Source organism: Anser cygnoides, chromosome 15, assembly GCF_040182565.1.
Source record: "Anser cygnoides isolate HZ-2024a breed goose chromosome 15, Taihu_goose_T2T_genome, whole genome shotgun sequence".
Taxonomy (NCBI): domain Eukaryota; kingdom Metazoa; phylum Chordata; class Aves; order Anseriformes; family Anatidae; genus Anser; species Anser cygnoides.
Window position 1 is genome coordinate 4,726,420 of NC_089887.1, and position 22,088 is coordinate 4,748,507.

Below are 22,088 nucleotides of genomic sequence, written 5' to 3' on the forward strand. Positions count from 1 at the left end.
GCGCAGCTCGCGGCCGCGCCTCAGCCCACCTTCCCCTGCCCTACACCTAAACGGGGCTGTGTGGGGGCACATCCTCCGCTGAGGGAGGGGACGGGTGTGTGGAACTGTCAGGACTTGGTGTGGGGGGGGGCCATTTTAACACAGGTTTGCTCGCCACAGGCGGGGAGGAGGACGAAGCTGCCCCTCCTCACACCCCGCACCGCCCGCCAGCCCGGCGGGACCTGCCCGCAGCCTCCCCTCACGCTCCCGCTCCACCCCTCGTTGGCTCTGCCCCCAGCCCGCCCGCTGATTGGGCGGCGGCCGCGCGGGGCGGGAAAGGGCGCCGAGGAGCCGCGCGCAGCGCGCGAGCCCTAGCGGGACGTTACCGCGCGTGCCCGCGCTCCGCTAACGGCCGCGCGCGTGCGCCCCCTGAGGCGGGGGGATTATTGGTTTTTTTCCGCTCCCGCGTGCCCGCGCTCCCCAACGGCCGCGCGCGTGCGCGCCGGGCCCGGCCGTTGCTCGCTGCGCCCCCTAGGGCCGTGAGGCGCCGCTGCTCCGGCTCCTGCCTTCCCAGCGGTTATGCCTTTTTTTTTTGGGTGTTTTTTTTTTTTTTTTTTTTCAGCGAATGAGGGAAATGGGTGTGTGACAAAAGGAGTTAGCCTCCGTCCTGCTCGCTCCTCTCAGCCTGCGAGGTTGGCAGCGAGGTGGCTGAGCTCAGTTGTGCTTTATTTAGTGAGCGTAAGGAATGTTTGAGTCAAGATTGGCAGCCAGCTTCTGCTCATTTTTTTTTTCTTCTTTTTTGACAAGCTGTCTGCTCGTGATAGAGTCAAGTAGGCAAGCACAGTAAACTACCACATAACATCCAAGGTCACTTTTTTTGTGTTAACGCTGGCGTTTTGAGTGTCTGACAGAGGTATGGTGTTCAAGACAGCACCTTCTTCACGTGCCTTTGTCCCTTTATAGCACAAAAAAGGTGAAGTTTTTGTTTGGATGCCACCCCACTGTTAAATGAACAGCACGTACAAGCAGAACCAGCCCTGTGCAAACAAAGCGTGCTCCTCTTCTCTCCAGGACTCCCAGCCCATGCAACCTGCTGCTGCTCAGCCTTCCCTCTACACCCTCCCTTTGTATCTCACAAGCTCACCTCATCTGCCAGATTCTCACCAACACCAGCATCTTCTTCTTCTGGTATCTCACAGATTACAGAAGTCAAGATATCTATTTGCTGTCCTTGATTTCATCTTCCATGTGCGTAAAAACTGGTTGCCTCCCATGGTTAAGAAGTTGCTGTACTTAAATGATTCTCCTGCTCTGATACCTTCTCCTATAACTAAAAGGAAGGAGCTGTAGTCGAGTTATCTCTTCTTCGTAGTCTCTTGCGTGTAACAAGCACTTCAAAAATGTCTCACACCTCACACTTCAATGTGTGTGTAGATTACCTGAATAATTATCTACAGGATCAGGACCCAGTGCTCATGATTTTCCCTGCAAGATGTCCTGTTGTCAGAGCGATACAAGGAGAGCCCAGATTGTTTTCGGCTGTGTTGAGAACAGGCCTCAAGGAAGTGCCACGGTACTTGTAACGCCCAATGCACCATTCGGTAATGGTAGCCAGCTTACTGCAGCGTGAGGAGCCTGCTTTTCTATTCAACTTGTAAATTTGGGTGGTAAGTCCTGTTTTATCTTAACGTGAAATAAAAAGTATATTTCATTGTGGTTTTCTTTTGTTTTAAAGTGTTATTAAGAAAGGAGGATAGGGCTGTTGATTCGCTAGCTTAAATTTTAGTTTAAGATGTTCCATTCAGTTTGATATGTAAGGAAGTACTTACTGCTTACTTGTAAGTTATAAGGGAGACAATTTGAGGTTATTAATGTCTAAAGTCTGCTGAAAGGCTCATTATCAAGCAGTTAAGTTTTAAACCCAAGATACTACAGAAGAGAAATACTAATTTCTGTTACCATGCTTAATTTAAGTGAAAGCTTGTTTCCAGTTGGAATTAATACGTTTTCTTAGTAGCAATCTAAATCTGTTCGGTGTATAAACAGAACAATAAGTTAACCAGTATTCACACTCAGGCCTTGTTTTTCAATCATTATTTAAATATGGTAGTGTGTTTTTTTCCATAGTCTCCAACTCCATATTTAGGGTGAAATGCTTTCAGTTGGTTATTACCTTATCTTTAAAAATAATACAAAATCCCTTTGATATGTCACAGACACTTGTGGTTGTTTTTCTGATTGCCTTGGTTGCAATAGTGGTACTTAATAGTGGCCAAACCAGAAAAATGTCCATGAAGCCTTTATCTAAATCGGTAAAAGGATTCCACCATTTTAGTATCTCTGTTTTGGGCCTGCTTCTTCACTTTCCTGCATACATATAACGAGTGAGGAACTAACCTGTTAAACATGCAGCAGAAAGATTGGTAGGAGAACAGCTCTGCCACCTGAAAAAGCGGAAACAGCAATCTGATGTTTGTAAAAAGAAGGGAAAAAAAAAAAAAAAGAGAGGATTTTTTTTCAGGAATTGTAAAAGAAATGAAGAAGTGATGTAGATAACTGCATTTAAAGGTGGAGAAAATGAGGCAAAAAGATTTTTCCAAGGACTGCTGTGTTCTGCAATAACCTATAAATGTTGTAAGTCCTCTAAAGGCTGCAGATTTGCATAATTAGTACAGAATGGTGAGAAGTTTTATTTACAGATGTGGTGAGCCTATGAGACAAAAGAGAAAGGAATAGAAGGTTCTACTACACAAGTCAAGCTGCTAGTGAAAGGCAACTTTCTAGCCTAGAAAATAAGCCATGGAACTACTTCCAGAGGAAAATCTCACCAATGTTGTACAAACTTGATTCTTATTTTCATTCCACAAGTGTATATATTTTCTAGGGTATAGCCTATTGACTTTTTTCTAGCATTTGGAGTTTAGCCAAGCTCCTTTAGAGTGAGTGTTCTCATATACAAACATTTATGCGCTTTTTGAGAAATGCAGCAGGTTGTTTTGATCTAGTGCATCTCCTGTTGCAGTCTTTGGTTCTTGCAGTCATTGATGGATAATATCGAATTAGGGAAGTGTGGATTATACCATACAGAAAATTTTCAACCTGGAAATTCCTATGTTTGTTGTTGTTGTTGTTTTGTCTGTTTAGTCCTCTAAACTGAGACATTATCTTGCCTTTATTCTTCTTTAAAATAAATAAATCATTGATTGATTTTGTGCTAGTGTATGGTATTTTCCGTGGGCGCACTTCTTTGGAGGATGACTTACTGTCCCTGAAAAAATTAACTGATTAAAGAAAAAAAAATAGCAAAAAATATGAAAATTAAATGGAGGAAGATATGAACACACTGACAGGTTAATATAGTCTCACAATCTAGATATTAATTTTCTATTAAGATCTTCATCAGAAGTGTTGTAGAACAATTAATATTTCTAGTCTGTAGGTAGAAGGACTCCTACTGAAGGTGTAGATCCTGTGGGTACCCTGAAAACATTGCTTTGTGATTTCTTCCTTTGCTTCCATTTTCCTTCGCTCTAAAACTGAAAGTGCAAAACTTAGGGCAAGCAATTGCATTAGCTACCACATGGTTGTCCCAGAAGATTTTTATATTGCTTTTCCTCTTCTCCCAAGGGAGACAGAACTTTAGAAAACAATGAGTATGTGAGTAGAAGGTAAGTTGCTCTCAAATAGGATTGTTTTTCAGCATACTAAATCAACCTGAATGCAGTAAACTATTGGAGGGGGCTAAAATCTTCGTTAACAAGAGTATATTCCCAAGGGTCACTAGCCAGCTGCTCTGCTTTTATGGTGTAAATATGCTTCTGCAATAATAAAGATTGGAAGAGAAGAAATATCACATTACATAGCTGGAAGTCTCAGGGGAGACATTAAACAATGACTTCACCGCACTTCTGGAAGTATCTTCTGGCAATGAACACAGTTACAAGAACAGGAATAACTCCCATTAAATTTTACTGGGCTTAAATAACTTAATATGGTGTCAGTTACAAAGCCCCAAAACAAACAGAATGACAGATTTTTGTTTTCTCTATGTAATGTGAATTTACATAAAGGAAATTAGAAATAGATTTATAAACCTTTTAGGTCTCATTTTAAATTCAGAAATGCTAGCAAGTTCAGAGTTAAATTTGTTCACTTGCCACTTAATTTGATTGCGCTTAAGAGTCTGAGAACAGGAAAGGTACAGTCCTAAGGCACAGCGGTAAAAGTCGAGGGCAGAGTGAATAGATTGAAATGTGTGTTTTGCAGCTTTCATGAGTCTAAGAGCTATCCTGATAGAGCTGTTGAACAGATGTGTTTATATTAAAAAACCATTAAGCAGATATGGACAATGTCTCTACAGTCAGGAGAAGGGAGTCATGTAGTTTCTGAATCATCCCATCTTCTGTATTATCCCAATGTAACAATAGGCTTTCCTATTTAGCTATCAGAAGGAATTCACGATGACCTAGCCACGTTGCCCTGCTGTGTTTTATGGAGTAGAGAGTTAGCAAAGTAACACAAAGGATCAAGACAACAGGTTCTGCGTTTTTGAAATGTAGACGTTTGAAAACATTCTTAGTGCCACCCAGAGGAAGACTACAGGGGCTGTAATGATTCTACTCCAAACTAGTTTGGCTAGAATGTAGAGAGAGATCTTACTTTAAGAAGTCTGTGTCTTCAAACACCAGTCGGTCTGGCTATCCAGCCATGGGTTGCGGGGACTACTCTTTCATGATTCAGATGGTGCCCCAGGTGTAAGTGACCTGAGCACTTTGAGGAATGTCTGAAATTGTCCATAAATGCTAGGGAGGACTTTAGACAAAGACTAAATCTTCTGGTTGTACCCAACCTTTATACTTTTGAGTGCCATCCTGCAACTTTCATAACCTAGTAGTTGATCGGGGGGGAAAAAAAATGAAAAAAAGAAAGCAGAACCTGAAACCGTAAGTACAAAAAAAAAATCTACTACATTGCAATTGAACATGCAGCAATAATACTACAGAAATGCATTAATGCATCAACTTATACTTGCTCACACTAGGTAGAAGATTTTCAGAGAATACCAACATGCTTAGGAAGTGTGGTGTTGGCTGCTTTTTTTCCCCTCCAAAACTGAACAAAAACCCAACCACAATATTAAAAGGTACTGCTTCTAAAATAGATGTATTTCAGGTAGAACATAAGATGTCAAGCACCATGAAATGATACCAGATTTTTGTTTTGTTTTTCCATTTTAAAACTGGTAACTTTGGTATATAAAAAAACAAACCACAAAGCAAACAACTGAAGTCATTGTATACCATCTAAGAGCAACTGTCATTTCTGTTGGCTACACTTCTCTTAATTTCTGGATCATCTTGTACTAAGATGCTATAATATGACCATGGTATCACACAGAGAGGATGCTAGTTCAATGTTTAGTGAATTGATGACTGTCTCCTATATGCTTACTCACAAAGATAATGCAAAGACTTAAATAACATTCTTGTAGTATTGTAGAAGATCGTGTTTTTATGAGTGTGTTATTTTCCGATGTGGTATAAACACCTTGTCTTAAGTAAGCAAAGGCATCTGTTGAACATTTTGTGATGGGATTACATTATTACTGTGAAGAACAATGTTACTGTGAAGAACAGTGTTAAATGCATACATGGATATATTCAAAAAAATAACATGCTCTTGATGTACTGTAATTAATTGAGAAATGCCACATAATAGATGTGATGAGTTCATGATTATGATCATGCATTTTTCTGAATTGATCAACATGATTTTAATGGAATAACCTTAAAATAAAAACCCCATTTATTGCAAGGTGATAAACAGATAACTAGAAGGAGGATGAAAATAATTACCATGAGGATTTGAGCAATCACACTTGGTAGAAAGGGATATAACTGAACATCTCAGCCATACTACTGCTGCCATTGGCTACAATTTCCTCATCATGTAAAACAGATCATGAAATGAAGAAGTGTAAAAACATACACAGAAGTTGTTTACAGCGATGTCAGCACTGACCACCTTAGTTATAGATTTTTTTTTTATATATAATATGAAAAGATATCGATTAGTAGTGTTTTAAATCAAGATTCAGATCTAGAGGAATCTGCCACTATGACAGAGAGTTTTCTGAAACATTGTGACTGTTGCTTGTCTTAATAACAGTCTGTCTTTATTAATATTTTGAGCTTGCATACTTGCGTATTCAAGGATTTTCCAGCTTTATTGCTGACTGCAGTTGAGACACTAAGCTTAGGTACACTAACTCTGGTTTGTGTGTATGGGGGGGAAAGCTGGACCAGGCTGTGTCACTTCAGGGAGATGAGTTGCAAATAAGAGGATTAACATGAGTGAAACAATGTACCAGCTGTTTTTTACAAGTACTGGTATTTAGTATAAAACTAAAGTTAACAAAAAAAACCTTTTCCCCTCTAACTTGGTGCACAGCATCTCCACCAGCAGGTTCTTCTCTTTGGTAGGTAAAATAGTTTTTGTCACCAGTGTTCTCCTTGGCTGCATCCATGTGTATGTCAACTCACCCCCTCTCCTGAGTGACTCTATAATTCAGTTGGCACCTAATCAGTGCTTCAGTGCTTTTCAAGGCTAGTTCTACTGAGTGCTGTGATTCTTCCTTTTTATTTTTATTTTTATTTTTATTTTTTTTTAAGGTGATCAAAAGCAATTATCTCTCTGAATCTGTTCGAGGTAGGACAAGTGTCCAAATTAACACTAAAGAGCTCTCTTTTCCACAGATCTCCTATTATGATTCTACTAAAATAATTAATTCTGTAGAAATTGAGACTGTGGACATGAACAGTATATTTTACTGTTTTCATAGCTTTGGCTCAAGGTTATTATCACTGTTCTGTGCTCAGAAGGGAAGAATATATCTTACTCACAAATTTTATCTTCATTTCCATAGCAATTACATGTTATTTTAAAGGGGTAATCTGAAGGATCTTCTGTGTGATCCAATTGGATGACACTCTTGCACCATTTTTAGGAAAATTGTGAAAACGTATTTAAATGTGTAACAAGGCTCATCTGGTCTTTTTACTTGATTCAGAATCAAATCTCACTTTTCGGTAGTAAACACAGTATGGAATGTATGTTCCTTGAAAAGAACACCCACAACAAAGGAACTCACACCAGTGGTAAATTTAAACAGGAACAGAATCTTATGATAGACTTGACTTCAAGCAGTAGCTGAAGTAACGGAGAAATGTTGGAGTAAAAATTAAAATAATCTTTAATAAAGAAATCTATGTACTACAGAAAGTAGTAAAGATTTGTGGTTATTTATCATAGAAACCACTGATTTTTCTCAATTGTTCTGTGAAGCATCTATGCAGTAATTTGGAATGCTTATACTTAAAACAGATGCTAGCATTATTCTTCGGAGAATGTTCAGAGCAGAGGGAGCGTGAGACAGATGGACACACAAGAATCAGTAGTTCAGAGAGCTATCTCAGATGCATGTATTTCACATAGGTCAAGTTTGATGAAACCTAAGTTTCTTGAATCAACACCTCTGATGTAAATAATTCACAGTAATGGGAAAAAAAACACTAAGCCTGTATGGGATGAATGTAAACATACTTGAAAATAGTTGTTTGAGTTATGATATAATCTAAGCCTTGCAGTTGTTTTATACATAGATATAATTATACTAATGTGGGGGGGTTGAAACAGCAAGAGATTTTCTTCTAGTAATGAATTTAGTAAGATATGGAAAAAAAATCATGAAATTTAAACTGAATGGCAGTTGTAGTACAACAATGCCATAGTATGGGTTTTGGTGTTGTTTTTTTATGAATATATTGTAAAAATCTCTGTAAATCTTCACATTAATATTTAAATCTGATCTCATTCCTGACTTTGTATGCATATCATCGTTTTTTAAGTATTCCAAGATGACTATAATGACCTTCCTTTGGGAGTTGCTCCACAGTGCTCTCATAGTTACAAGAGGAAAATGTAAGTACAAACTACAAGGTGAGATATCATGCTATATAAAGCACTCAGTAATCAGGGCAGTGCTTCTGTTGCCTCAGCTAACAGTGGAATAAAGTAAGGCCCACCCGGTTTGGATTGCAACAAAAAACCAGAACTTCATTTTGATCTAACTCATTAGTTGAGCTGTTGCAAATACACAGATTTTGATGTTAATTCTGGTTTACACTGTTAAGGTGAAAAACATAGCAAAATTAATGTCATTTTCTTTCCAAGAAACATAGCGGAATCCAGGTCAGACACTATATAAGATCAGAATAAGGGCTACTACTGTGTTTTCCTAAGACTATATTGTTGTTTTTCATGGCAGACTTATAAAGAACCTTTTAAACATCCCTCACAAGGACAAAAGTTAAGCAGGTAAAGGTGAAACTTCAATACAAAGTAGTAATTTGTTTTTGTTCAGTTGCAACTGAACTGAATTATGAAGTTTATAACCTCTGAAACCTATAAAAGCATAACATTAACTAGGGCTAACCAAACTGAAGATGGTGTATACGTTACCAATTAAGAACACAACTCTAATATTTTCCTTCTGTGTTTGGAAACAATTAGTGATATATCTCTTCATTAGTCAAAATAATACTAAAATTTACATGGGAGAAAATAAAAAAAACTTCAAGTCTCAGATATTTTACAAATACAGATTAATAAAAAGTAAATGGGCATTGGATGTTGGCAAATCTCACAACCATATGTTCAGAGAGTTCTTTCATTTGGTCATAATTAATTTTTTTTTTTTTTCAAGATAAGTAGCTTTAATCATTTAGATACCTGGGTGAAGTCTGAATCCTGCTATGGATGTTTGAACTCTCAGGGATTTGCAATAGAACAAGAGGAGCTTTCATACACGTAGCCTTATTACTTTGATTATATACACCTGTTCTAAATAATATCGAGCCTAATTCTGCCTATAGTCATAATGATATAATTCCAAAATGAAGTCTTAATACTGCAAGGACTTGGCACATAAACTCCAGGCATGGGACAAATCCTACGTATTACAGTAGTAATATTCATCTGCCAGAAGCTGAACATGTCTTTATCTTTGCAGGTTTTAAAGTAAGCAGACACCTCTAGTTTAAATGAATGTCACCTAGAGCAGAGCTTGCTGCCGTAGCTAAAGACATTATGCCTTGCTTACTATTTCTTGTTGATCTAACAAGTTGCATATACTTATAGTCACCTAGTGTTCTTTACTTCAGCAAAAAAAAAATCATTAAAAGGGATCCTAAAAATTACTGAAATATAGGTAAATTATACAAATTCTAGGGAAAAAAACAGTACATCTTCAAGTGCTGCTTAAAACACTGCAGATGCCGAATTTTTATGGTTACAAGCCATTTTAAATTATTCCATTTTTAGTTACTTTTATATATATTTTCAAGTAACATACATAAATATGTCCCTAGCAGAACATTGCAAAAAGTTAAAAAGACCCCTTGTTTTAATCGTGCTCCCATGCTGACTGGTTATGCTTTGCATTGGCTTCATGATAAACATTTAGGTGGAGAGTAATTCTAAAAAAGAAAAATGGAAAAGAAGCTTTCCTTCTGGCACTTTGCAGTATATTGTATTATGACACAGCTAAGTATAGCTAATTTATTTGGAGCAAAGGGGTTATTAAGATGAAGATTAATGCACAAATAACTCTTATTCTTGGAAGCTTACTGTGAAGCATAAACTCACAAAATCTGTTGCATAGGAGGGTTTACAACTGTGCCCACAGTAGCTGTGGTCTTTATGTCAGTGTAATAATCCTCAAGGTACTCTTCCAGAAGCTGTAGTTGAAAAAGAGGGGAGGATCTGGAGTTTATTTTATGGTCAGAAACATATTTTAGCATGTATAGTGGAAGAAGAATAATTGTATCTAGGGTTCAAGATGGTTTATGATTTCAAGAGGAGTTAGTACCACGATTCCATGCTGATAGAGACAGCATAGAGAAACCATAAATCAACACATGGCAATTGTTTTTTCTTCTGAGAGTGCTTTTGGTTTGCTTTTCTTTGGAGAACTGTGTATTAGGTAGAGACAATATTGTGATTTTTAGTGGATCCAGTATCTTGTTCTGAATACCCCCACCCCACCCCACCCCCACCCGTAACTTTCTGCATGGATCTTACATGGATCTTATGTCTACTGTAATAATTTAACAATCATACAGCAATTTTTCTCTAGTAAGGTTGGGAGTTATAAAATGGTGTTAGCAGTTCTGAGGCCACACAGTTTGATACAGTGTGATGGAGCATCTCAGGCAGCATGTTCTGTAAGACTGTAAATGCCTAATATGTTTAGGGAAATTGTACCACAGGGAACATATTAGGAAGAATTCATCAGTGGATCAAAATTGTCTTGGAGCCTTACTTATTGGGGACCAGTGCAGTTTTAAATTATTGCTGTCTTAAGAAAAGCCTCAAGACAAATTGTATTTCTTAGATTAGCTTTACAAGAATGGGTCAATAATTTCTATTGGAGAGTTTTGAAGGTTTTTTTTTAACACTAGCATGAGCAATTTCAATAATTTGAACTCTGTAATTAAGTTTTGAGTCTTTTCCCAAATGATTTTCAAATTGCTTAATAAGCTGTTTATAGTCTGTCATTCTTTACAGATGAAATTGGACATATTTGTGAAGTGTCTTAGCGGCGTGCCTCTAATGACAAAGAACTTTAATTATAAAATGTTTCTGCAAGTTTTGCATTAATTAGACATAAAATTAACAAAGTGTAAAGCGTGTACACATGTTCACACACATACAGAACATGAGCAAAGTTTCATCCATCGATGTTTAAACATTTGGAATCACACTGCTTTAAGAGTAATAGCAATTAATAAGAATTCTGCTATTCCTAATAATTGGAGCAGAGGTTGGAATTGACATCTCTTGAGTCCAGTGCTCAAATTAGTGCCAAATTCTTTACTGAAGTAAAGTACTTCATCTTGCCATCCCATTTCTCTCTGACCCAGTTTATTCTGTCTTATAAACATGGTGCAGCTTCAACAGCAAAGAAGAATGCACCCCTTAAGAAGTTCTGGAACCCGAAAAGCTTTGAATTTCTGCAGGCTAACCCTTGTGTAGATTCTTCATCCATTAGCTTGTGGAGCTGCTGGTATCTATGTTCACTACCATTTTTGCCTGAATCAGGAGTGAGCTTTTGAAGTGAATCTACCAGCTGTCCATATTTAGCATGCTTTGGTTTGCAGTATGGGCTTAGCTCTTGTGAATTGGATTCATGTCAGATAAAACTAAATTGATAGATGTGCTCAAGTATCCAATACATTAGATGAGACAGGAGCAAGTCTGAAGTAAGTACTTGTGAAACGGGCATAGATGTTGAGTCTTCAGCATCATTTTTTTCATTTTGTAGGTCTGCTCCTGTATCACAGTATCACAGTATCAAATTGTATCACAGTAATTAACTTTTACAGAACCTCATTTTACTGAAGAAAAGCAAGGACATCTGTTCCTTTTTTTTACAAAAAAAAAAAAAAAAAAGTGTTTTTCCTTTAAAGCCTAGGAAATCTTGTAGGCTATCAGTCCTAAAACAAGTTAAGTAACTACCTGGAATCTAGAAGTCTAAAATCTCAAAAAAAATTAAAATGTTAAAGGAAGGTGTGTGTTTTAAATCTCATAAGGCTAGTTTGGTTACCTTCTCAGCTTGTTGGCTGTTGAAAATTCTATGTTGAGTTGCTTGGTTCTTATGTACATTGTATAAATAGTTAATAAAGCACATAGCATATAGTCATGGAATCTACAGGTTTCTGAAAATTAAAGCTTGAAATGACCTCTACAATGACTACGACACTTTAGTGAATATAGTCTTTAGTTTAAATTTTGTGTTTAATAAGGAACACATAATAGCTATCCATAAGGCAACAATTTGTTATTCTTCAGCTGGACTCTTCCTTCAATACCAATGTCCAAATTAAAAGCTTATTATGTACTGCCACTCAGCTGTATTAACTCTATTATATTCATGTGGTTTAAAATCATGATGGACTATAACGCACAACTTAAACAGAAAAACTTCATACTGTGGACCAAATAAATATGATTGAATTAATAATCCTCCAGTTTTGGTGTGACTGCTGTGTACAAAGAACAACTTACTATTGTGATCTAGTGATGACAATATTAGAGAATTGCTATAATTAAACTTAATATTGCCTTTATTTTATTATGACTGCCGTGATCTGATTTGTATAGGCATTCATTTGGAAGCTAGGTATTTCTGCAGAATAAGATTTATTTATATTTTTGGTGGCTTATGTTCCACACAGTAATGAAGAACAAGCTTAAAATTAAGTATACATTTAGCAGTTTTGTTGAAATGTTGCAACTTTTTTCATTTTTAATTCAAATTTATACCTCAAATCCAAAGGCTCTGGCTCTCATGATCTGATGTTGAGTAATGACTTACTTGTTAGATTATAATTTTGACCAAGACTATTCTAATCTCAGAACAAGAAAAAACAAATGCAGGTCAGTTAGCAAGCTGTGTTCAAACCTAGAATTAAAATGTTTTGACAGAATCAAACAGAAGAGGAAATAAGGTTTTATGTTAATCTTTGTTATCGAATATAATCCGTGGTTTGTAATCCATGGAAAGGACTAATATGGCTTCTATATCAAGTACATACTGCATTTTATAGTTGAGTAAAAGTGATCAACCAAAATCAATTTAGAGGAAAACCAGCGTTTTTTATTGATACCTGCGATTGTTAGATCTCTGGTTTAGTAGTTCCCATAACAACATCCAAATGACTGAAAAGTCTGTACAATTGCTGTCCACTGAACCAACAGGATGTAGCAAACTATTGTTCTGACTTCCTTGTTATCTGAGAAAGGCAAATGCTTTGAGAAGTTGACTTTACACTTACACTCTCTGTAACTTTCTACCTATAAAAATTATAAAACCAAAATACATAGTGTTGGGGAGTCCTTACCTACCCTTTGCAATTCAGGTCTGTCCTCCTTTGAGTGCGCAGAGAAATGCTCTACAGCTATATATTTGTTGATTCAAAATTATGAAATAAAAACACTCTTTTTGTAAATATAATTTTATTTCCCAGTAATAACATTATTTCCCTGCCTAATCATATCAGATTAGGCAGAATGAGAGCAGGAAACCAGCACATTAAGAGGTTGTGGGACTTTTCCTTTGAAATCATTTTAATCCTTTCTGAGACGAATTAAGAGCATGTAAGTGCTGTACGGTGAGGAAATAATATTTTTGTCCTCCAACTTATGCTTTGCTAAGTTAGATATTCATTTTCCCAAAACTTTTTATTTCTCCAAATAATAAAACAGAGAGGTGCATGAAGCAAACCTGAAGCTATATTCTGAAGTCTGTTTGAACAGAGTGGTTTAGTCCAACAAATTGACAGGACTCATCCTCCCTCTAGTCTGCTGACAGTACAACTAGTTCATTTTGCCTTGAATTTGTTAAGATATAGACAGGAAAGGGATTTACAGGTTGGGGAATGTTGTTTTGTTTATCCTGCTGGTGATGAAAATAACCCTCTAAATATCTGATGGCAACCTGCTATTTTAGAGATTAAAAAGTGCCTGAGCTGCCTGTAAAATAGTTAATAGCCTACTTTGCAAGTAGCCATAATCTTTAATTTATTTATTAAAGATATTTTCATAGAATATCTATGTTTAACCTGACAGCGTGATTGCACTTGGGTCTTGCCCCAGGGCAGCTATTTGGATGCATCATGGACACAGAATATCAACACAAAGTAGTTTTGCTAGAATAAAAAGTCTGTTTATCATGCTGTCCATATTTACTGTCTCAAGTGTACAATTCAACAGTTTTGTAAAATTGAATAGTATATGCTCCAATTCTCTCTTGGAATGTTGTGATGTTAGAAAACTATTGTATTTCTGTGCAGAAGGAGATGAATCTTTATTCTGTAGAAAAGCCTTGCCTAGAGCATGAAGATTTTTCCCTACCCTTATGTTTAATATGTTTCTATATACAAATTACTTTTAGGCCAAACTTCTTCACAACTAGCTTATAGTTATCTATATATATCTATCTTCCAAGCTGTTGGTATGTTAATAAATCAATTTTTGTTACACCCCTCCCCCCAAAATACTAAGCCAAGAAGGAGGTAAGTTTGAGAACGGTGTGTGTTTTGAGGATGCTAATACCCAACAAATGCACACACGCACATATATATATATATATACACATATACATATATATACATATATATATATATGTCAGTAAGGGAAATGTAATAGTTACTCCGAAAACAAGAATTACAAACCTAGAAAATTATGTTAGCATGTTTGGATTTAATTTGATATGTGAGGCATGGAAGCAGACTGAATTCAGAATGAATAGTCTGTCAACAATGCCATACGGTAAAACTTAGGAATTCCAAAACAGAGGAAAAAAAATTCTAATGTTTTGCAGCCTACTTCATAGTGGTGTGCAGCAAAGAAACAGCGTTTTCACCCTGGAAAAAAATAATAAAAAGAAATCGCCTATATATACATATATATATAAAATCAGGAATCTCTGCAATAAGTACATAATCAAAATAAATTTTTAGCACTAGTTTAGATAACACTGAGTTTTGAGCATATTTTTTTTGTCTTTTTTCAAATATACTTCTTTCCACTTCAGGGCATGTCTACACAAGGAAACTGAGTGAGGAGCAGAGTTCCCCACTATAGCATAGGTTAGGGGGAAGCTCTGGGACCAGAGGGACCAGAGGACCTGAACTTGTCTTTCCTAGTGCTACATTGCTCCATGGGACTACTTTAGCTTGGACTGGCAACATCTTAGGAATTTACGTATGGTTCTCAGCTGTATCCTGCAGCATTCTGTCACTAATACAGCAACATAATTGAGGCTGGTTTGACATCGTAGCAATACATCTCCAGATCTTACCATGTTTCGATTTGTTTTGGGTTTGACCTGTATTGCTATTAACGTTGAGATTTATAATATTGGACATTATATTTTAAATTCCTCTCTGAATTTTGGAGCTTCACCTACAATTTAGCAATAGGCTTGTACAATCTAAGTTCTATTTTAAAGTGAAATTCAATTTTTTAATCTGCTTTAGTCAGCTTTACCTCAGAAATTAACAAATGGGCCTACCTGCAAATTTTAGAGTTCCTAGTTTTTAGATGTAGCAAACAGTTGGAATCCTTACAGGTGCAAAATACAACCCCATCTTAACTGTGAGCTGTTACCTGATATTGTCTATAATAAGTAGTTATCCGTTTGCTCAATGCTTTACACAATACAGCTATGTACCTGCTGTTTTTTCCCCCACAGGCTTCTTTCTCCATTCAGAGTAGAGGAATGTTCGTACTTGCTTGAGTATGTCTGCATAGTATGGCAAATTGGTATGCAGAAAAGACCACGGGAGCTCTTGAATAAGCGTTTATGCCTGAACTTAAAAGCAGACAGTTTGTAGCAGCCAAGAGCTGCAACTGCATTGGGAAGTCTGCTTAGGTTTGAATATAGTATGCTCAAGGTGGATTGAATCTTGCTGGCATTGGCAGGTAAAATCAGTCTCCAGTTAGCCATCCAAATTCATTTAGGAAAGATTTGCAGCAACTACATTTTGGGTAAATTTTCAGAAGAATAGCAAAAGCCAAATCCCAGAGGTGAATAACATGTGCTCACAAGTATCTGAGTTCCATGTTCTAGTGTGAGAGGCTCAATGTTGTTCAGTCCAGCAATAAGCTTACTCTCATATTTTTATATCAAATCATATTATGTATTAATTGTTCAGAACCCCCTTGTTTTTCTTACTAGATTGTTTAGTTTAACTGAAATATAATGAACTCTCAATCTAGAGAGGGCAATAGAAAGAAAATGCAGATGTCTTAAAGTTTTCTAACTGCAACCTATTTGATAAGTTCATTGAAAAATGTAGGTGAAGGAACAGTGACAGTGCACCTGTCTCTTTTAGATGACATTGGAATAATTAATTTTATGAAAATGACTTCTATTGGAGGTTAATTTATTTTGGCTGACAGTCACATACATTAGTAGACATGTCTAATGCTGCAGTCTGAACTTTATTTAGAAGAGTTTATTTATATCTTTGGGTGATTTCTTTGCAAAGATATGAAAGACATTTAGGATCATCAAGCATGAACATTTTTCGTAGTTAAAAATAAAATAAATGAACAGACCAAAAAATAAAAATAAAAAAAGACTACTTGAATGTTTTTACTTTATGATGCAAAATTATTTAACTTCCTTCACCAGTGAAGTTGAAGCAGTTCCTTCAGATGACACAACTGAGATTTTTGTACAGTAAGCAAGCATGGCATATCTTCTCTCTTCTCACTTCTAGTGGTGGGTGGGTATACTGACAAGGAGACATGTTGTGAAAGCTCAGTATACAAAGTAGTGTTTGCATGCACTTCAGGTGATTCCGCTTACCTGTTCTGGCCATAATTTGGTGTTTACAGCCATCTCATTTGTAAATAATTTAATGACACCAAAATGATCAAGCACAATAATATGTATTTTTAATACATCTATTTTAAATGGCTCAGATATGATAGAATGTAATGACTTCATACTTTAGAAAAAGGACCAAATCTGAGAACATTGAGTGCATTTATATACTATTCGAGTGTGAAAAATCCATATCAAGAAGATAATCTACATGCCCATCTCAAGTTCTAGGCTCATGAGGCAAGTACAGTAGGTTTTGTAAGTGTATGTTACAATAATGATTTCCCAAGAGACAGCTACTCCTCATGCTTTTTGTGCATCTGTGTGTAGGTGTATGGAGGCTAATGTAATTCTGAAGGCTTAATTTTAACCCGGTTTATACTTGTGTTTTCACCGGCCCCAGCTAATAAAGGAAATAAAACTGGTGGATTATGTTTTTTTGTAATTAAGGTAATACTTGTCTTCCTAAGTTTGTGAAATGCAGGTAGTTGGTATGTATGGGAAGAGAACATGCTTACAAATTCCCTTTTTATAAACAGGGATATGTTGCCTGTATCAGGAAATTAATTCTTCAGAATAATTATTGCCTTTTTAGTCATTCATATATATATATAATATATATATGAATATATATATATATAATTATATACATATAATATATTTTGTATGTATAAATATATATTTGTGTATATATGCACACAGAGAGAGGGATTTCGTAGAACTCAGTGGGATCATTGTAATAGCATTTTACAGTTCTTTTTGCAACTGTGTGACAGGCAGTGAGAGTGAGATCTAAGCTATTTAGAATCAGATTTATCTTAATTTAGGTACAAATTTATTCTACTTGTGTGGAATTCCTGAGATACTTAAATGCAGAATGCATATCCTGACTGCCTTAAGATTTAGGACCCAATGTTGAGATCCTGGAACAGATACCTCCACAAAAAATTAAGCAGGGATACATATTCCCAATTACAATTCAGTAGGTTAAATGATGGGTCAGCTGTTCAGTCCTCTCAAAGGCAGCCAAGATGAATGGAACTGAGTGTAAAGTTTGACTAATGCTTTTCCTTTCAGAGTGGTTCCCGTTGCTCCTGCCAGAATGCTAGCCATGTGGAGTTAACCAGATTTTATATGGTTATGCTTCAGTTTCTCAACTGCAGTTTCTCTGTAAGAGTCATAGTATTCGTTCATCATGCATTCTCCTAAAAATCAGTAAAAATCAGTTCAAATTCAAGGAGCCTTTCTTTAAAGCACTGGTGATCACAGTTCTCAGTATATTTGCACTTTCTATAGATTTTGTAGATTCTATCCTAAGTGTCCAAGGTCACTGAGAAAGGGAGGGAGAGAGGCAGACTGATAATTCTGCTGCTGTTGAAGCGCTACATTGGAATTGACTTGGAAAAAAATTCCATGAAAAGCAATAAGGTGTCAAAGCTAACTCCTAAGTGAACCAGAGTGAAACTATTGAAATGTGCCAAGTGTCAACTTTTATCTCCTCTAACTGTTAAAAGACTAAGTAGTGTTGTTGACATAGCAAGGACTTATAAATCCTCACTCTAGAGGTTGCTCATTAGAAGAATGATTATTATGCTAGCAGTATGGCAAACCTAAAAACCACAAAGCTTAAAGTAACTGTAGGAAGTAAATCACTCATTCTGAAAGACTCTTGAAGTCCCTGTCCTCTATAATAGTCTATAGCATCAGTTGGCAATATCATGATGGATTTATTTTCAAGGAGGTTGTAGTAATATGCACAATGCAGCATATTATGTTTTGACTTTTTGAAGACTTCTTATGAGGAAAAAAAAAAAGGAAAAACAAAACAATCCACAGTAGTGGGAATCAGTTCTTTTCCTAATTTTGCCCCTTGGTATTTATCTCTGCTTTTCATTGTTTTTCTTCTTTTCCTTGTTGACCTAATTATTTTCCATTGGTCTTCTTTAAGCTTTCCCTGAATTTCATGTGTATGGTTTTCCAACTGCAATTTTGTCAGATAGGAAAATAAAACACATCACATGAAAACACAGTTTTGTGGGAAAGGTACTGGCTTACATTACAAGGCTTGCTAGAATTCAGGCACCTTTTTCTCCCAGTACAAAGTACAAGATTTTGCAAGAGCAATAAGAGAAAGGTGACCTTTAATCTAAGATGTAGTTTGTCTAGTTTCTCTTATGTCCAAGGCTTTAAGTATAAGGTAAGTCTACTCGCCTTTCCCTCCTTCCATGCCTCTTCCTGGTGAACTGCATCAGCAGTTCTGACCAAAAAGAATATATTCCCTTTGGGTTAATGCATGTATGGATACTGCCTTACAGCCTTTGTACATTCGGAATAATACATGTTTTATGTCTGAATACCATTCTGTGCTTCAAAAGGAGGTGTAATACTGTAATACTGACGACATAAAAGGTGGAGCAATTTATAAATGGCAGCAGAACTCTATGATTAAATTACAGGGTAACTATTTAGCCCTGAAACTATGTATTGTTATTGGCCATGTACACTAAGAGATTTTCAGTAGTTAGTCTCCAGGGGCTATAATTTATAGTTTACTTTGCAGGTGGGAAAAGTTTATAGTTTGAGAAACTGTGTGTGTGAAACCATGTTTGTGCCATTGTGTGTGAAGGGGTTGTGGAAGAAGCAGAAGACGACATCAAGGAAATCTTTAGTTTAATGGAAAAACCCATGGAGTATATGAACATAAGGTAGAATGATCCTTTTTTTTTTTTTTTCTTTTTTCTTTTGGGTTTGTACAGTGTGCTGTTATCTGTGTAATTCTGGAGTCGTCATAGCATTATGCACTTTTACAGAGAAGTCCTTCATCTGTAGTAAGGCAGTTTCATGCTTGAAAAGATGCTAAAAGGCTTCCTATAAATTTTTCACTCAGTATTATTCAAATATACATGTAGCTCAGAAAATATACAGTACACTAAAGAACATTTAATGACTGTCATATAAAAATTTTGCATGGTAACATGATTATTACATTTTAGGCCACTAATTATGTGGACGTGAATTGAAATATGTTGTACCCAATTGTCATATTTAATAATAAGAAAAAATCAGGAATTCAATTAAATTATTAGCACTGTTAGTGCTATTGTACATCCATTCAAAACAAAAATAGTTACTGTTACTACTTGATTGTGGTTGATTTGGACTTTCACAGTGAATATTGCAAAACCTAGTCATTTTTTAAGCAGCTAAGAATTGACATGACAGATCAAACTGATTGTTTAAGGCTGTATCCTCTGTTGCATTTGGAAGTATAAAACTTACTGGTGATGGGTTCAAAACAATCCACAATGTGTTTGTGTTAACAGCCAGGAAGCTGGCTTGAGGACTGAAGTATGGGTGCTTGTATCCCTGATAATTCTATTCTATCAGATGTAATTACGCTTCAGTGTAAATGTCTGATCTTTTATTTGAATTCTGCTTGATTTTTGGCCTCTGATTTTTATAGCAATGAGTTCATGTAGCAAGTGATTCATTTTTAGCAGTAATTTTCAGGGATTGTCATGAAATGCCTCTAATGAAAAAGTGGTTTAAAACATTTTGCGGTGGAGGGTTTTTAAAAAATAAAAATAAAAAATTAAAGGATTTTGTGCATTTTACCATTTTACATGCTTGCTTCTTGGGATACAACATACATGCAAAGGTAGAGGATTTAAGTCCACTAGATAAGCTTTTAATTTATTTATGTGAGCAGTAGGCTTCATCATGGGGAGGAATCAACAAGTAGCTTGTGATAAGCAGCTTCCACTAAGTTGCAGTGGAGCATTCCGCAACTGTAATTCTGTGAAATGATTAAAACATGCTTATATGTATGCCTTGCAGCAGCCACAATTTAAAAGTAAAGCAGAAGATTCAGTGATGCACTGGAAGGGCAAGGGTTATAATGTCATTTCCAATAGTAAATTATTAATGAGGATCAATTAGCCAGTGTTTGTACTGTTCTTTGGAAATGCAAAGCTTCATGGAAATAGCAAGTCAGAGTATTAAGTGATGAATCTTAGTTTTCTGAGATCTATAAATAAATTTCTACCTTGGTACTCTTCTTTCCTTTGTACGATATGATTTTTCCATTATGTACTGCAATTTTTAGTCTGCTTTCAAGAACAGATAGCAGTGTTTGTTGTAACCTCCACAAGACAAACAACTGACAAGAAATAATACTACTTAAGTAGCTTCTTGCTATATGTAATACAAACTACCTCAATCTCTATTTTCTGTACGTTGCTGAGCTGCCTTTCTTCCTCAGGAACCTGGGTTTTAATGTCCTACATGTGAGTTGGCAGTGAATTGTCAGCCCAAGATAACTGTGCATTTGTTATAGGAATTGTGACATTGTGTTATGTGCGTAAGACAGTGGCATGCTTTTAATACGGGGTGGTTAGACATTGGCACTATGCAGGGCCAATGCTAGCAATGCTAGGGAAAAAAGGTGTATGAATTTTAGATGAGATACTGTTGTGGATTAGACTAGAAAAAGACTCTATTTGTTCACTTCTCGTGTGTGTGATTGCTCATTTATTTGTTGTGTTGAGCGTGTTGGTTTGTTTTGTTTTGGTAGTGGTTGTTGTGAAGGTGTTCAGCATCTACAACAAAGCCATGTCTGAGCACATCATCCCCTAAGGTCCATGAGCGACAGTCATTTTCCTGAGGGCTTAAATGTTTTGGCCATTTAAAAAAAAAAAAAAAGGATAACAAAACATTGCTAAAACACCTACATGCAGAAACTAAGTTGGGAATGTCTCAGGAGTATGGCCCTAGCCCACAGATTTGTTGACAGAAATGTTAGAAACTAAGCCAACTTCACTTACTTAGGAAGATCATGTTTTTAGCTCACTGTTGTCCCAGATCACCCATGCACTTATAAAACAGCAGCAGATGGTTCCTTGTGTTTGCACAGCTGCCAGTACCGGTGGTAATAACAATGATGCTTTTCACTTCTGTAATACCTTCCATGTGACAGTCTTATGGAGGTGCATAGGTTGCTGTGCGGTTTTGTTGTTTTTTTTTTGTGTGTGCTATCTTGGGGAACATCCCCTGGGGATGTAATTTACCAAAGGCTCCCAACAGGTTTTCTCCATTTCGTGTCCCCATCCCTAGTTTCCAAGGCAGGCCCTCGCTACAGCTCTGTTTGGTATTTATGGCTTCTTGTTGCGTCGATGCTTTTTGTTCGCACGCGATCTTCTGTTTGCTCGTTTGTATTTTGATTTAAAAATTTTAAGGTACATTAGATGCTACTGAAATGGTTAGAAGTTTCACAGTAGTGAAAAGGCTTATAATTAAAATTGATGTTTTACCTTTGTCACAATAATACTTGCAATATATAGGCTTGTTATATGATTTACCACTACAGAGCAGAAAATACATATTGTAGAGCTTTACAGGTCTTGTTTTTTAATGCTGTATGGGAGAACAGTTTCATTAAAAAAAAAAAAAAGCCTGTGTGAACTCTTGCATTCCCCACTATATAAATAGTATACGAATGCATATTTATATGTCTGCCTATAAATATCCTATAGATAACATATACAGCGTGTGCACATTAGTAGATACAGGTGTGTGTATATGACTGTATATTTAACTCATCCTGCGTATGCAAGTGAAATCAGATGACTTCTTTGCCCTATTTTCCATTCCATTA

General features: G+C 36.4%; 2 protein-coding genes across 3 annotated transcripts in view; one reads left to right on the forward strand and one right to left on the reverse strand.

Annotated features, from left to right (window-relative positions):
• The window catches only part of SDK1 (sidekick cell adhesion molecule 1), a 393,312-nt gene extending 392,676 nt beyond the window's left edge, over positions 1 to 636 (reverse strand). Inside the window, exon 1 of one of the 2 annotated variants that reach the window (XM_048061197.2) lies at positions 366 to 636. The gene's annotated coding sequence lies outside the window, so the exon portion shown is untranslated. Of the gene's footprint in view, positions 1 to 29; positions 279 to 365 lie in introns of those variants that run through there. The other variant, XM_048061189.2, reaches the window with a different exon arrangement.
• Positions 637 to 1,199: 563 nt separating this feature from the next.
• CARD11 (caspase recruitment domain family member 11) overlaps positions 1,200 to 22,088 on the forward strand; it is a 106,467-nt gene continuing 85,578 nt past the window's right edge. The window contains exon 1 of the mRNA XM_013174876.3: positions 1,200 to 1,646. The gene's annotated coding sequence lies outside the window, so the exon portion shown is untranslated. The remainder of the gene's footprint in view (positions 1,647 to 22,088) is intronic.